This window comes from Rhododendron vialii, chromosome 3a (assembly GCF_030253575.1).
Source record: "Rhododendron vialii isolate Sample 1 chromosome 3a, ASM3025357v1".
Taxonomy (NCBI): domain Eukaryota; kingdom Viridiplantae; phylum Streptophyta; class Magnoliopsida; order Ericales; family Ericaceae; genus Rhododendron; species Rhododendron vialii.
This window is the reverse complement of record NC_080559.1, coordinates 2,502,501-2,504,266: the sequence shown is the minus strand read 5'-3', so window position 1 is coordinate 2,504,266 and position 1,766 is coordinate 2,502,501.

The window sequence follows — 1,766 nt, the reverse complement described above, 5'->3', positions numbered from 1 at the left end:
AACAATTTTCGCCGCATGGGCTGTGTATCCATCATGTTTAATGTTTATGTCTTACCTAGAGATGCCCTGTGTAAGAAACTTTGAGATTGGCTTGCTTTGGGCCCTTGCTGTCCTGCCCAAGAACAATATGAGGCCCAATAGGCTTGTGGCTTCTGGGTTTGACCAAGTCATTACTGAAGCTTTGTGCCCGCAGGATTCTAAGGAGAGCTATGAATTCTTGTCAGGCTGGTTCATACGGTTATTAGGTTTTCTCCCAGTTTTAATTGAAGTTGATCCTCAAAAATTAGCCGAAGTGTGCATAAATTGATCCGAACAATCTGAGTGATTGAAAAAAACAATCAGTATCTCCATTAGCAAGTGGGTACGTGTTTTACTTTGTGTCTCTTTCAAAATGGTCTTATTCAGCTTCAACTATTTTTTTTTTGACAAAAGCAATTCCCATATAGCCATATATGAGTATGTAGCACAATTACACAATGTGCATAGCTGCAACTTGATCACAGTAGCTAGTTTGCTTATTTGGGAAACCCCTTTAATTGCATTCAGTTGTCTTTTCAAGCAAGTGATAGAGCCCGGACATGCAAAAGCCAAATCCTTATCAGCCCCCTAAAATATTGTCTTAATTAGGCTAAAACAGAGCTTTCCAACCCCAAAAGAGCAATGACAGATCAAAACCCCAAGCATCTAAAAGCCAAAAGTTCATGCCTTTCTAACTACAAAGAATCTGTACAATTTCGTGTTTCTGTGGCAAAAATTGGAGTAAAATCACACAAGAATTGACATTAATGGATCTTCTTCTTCTTCTTTTTTCCTCTCACTAAATGGTCATCTTCTTGAACTACTTCTAATTGTGTATTGGGCTCTATAAAAGCAGAATTAAGCTCACTCATAGACTTAAGTCTCTCTCTCTCTCTCTCCAAACCGCCATGGATCAACCACCACAGCTCCAACCCCCCAAAACCTTCTACCTCGGAGACCTCCTGATCGAGCGTCTCAAACTTCGTGATACTCGTCTACAGTCTCTTCCCCAACCCTAGCCTCTCCTCTCCCAAGTCGACACCAACTCCTCCCCATGGACCAAACTCCTTTTCAGCTACCTCATCTCCCTCTTCACCTTCCCTCTCCTCTCTGCCATCGTCTTCACCCGCGTCGCCTCTCTCAAGCGCCTCTTCACCACCCAACTCTGGGTTTCCATCGCCATGGTCCTACACAATGCCGCATTTCTTGGGTTCGGGCCTAGGGCCCTCGCCTCGTTCGCAGACACTACCCCTGTCATGGGTCGGATCATGTCAGCTCTCTCCATCTTGTTTGTGAGTGTGCCTCTGCTTCATGCTGATGATGTAATGTTGTGGCGTGAATTTTGTTTTCTCGTATCTGTTGAGCATGTGTCATAAAATTGTGAAGCAGTAATACCTGCAGCTAATATTACTCTCTCGTATCTGTTGGCTTCATTCTCCATCCTTGCTGTGGCATGCTTACTAATGCATGCTGTTATAAACATCGTAAGGCTGCAAGTAACAACTATCCCATTGGTAATCGTATGTTCAGCTAGAAAAGTTCCATCTCATTCAGGGGAGGAGACAGGAATCTCTGGCAGTGGAGTCAATATTTAGAAACATATTTGATCTCTTATTTTCTAATCAGAAATTGAATATGTAATACTATCAGAAAAATTATTAGCGATTGACTGAAATTTGGAAAGTATTATGAAAAATATATCCTGATATTCATGACCTATGCATAGAAGTTTGCAAACGTGTATTCTG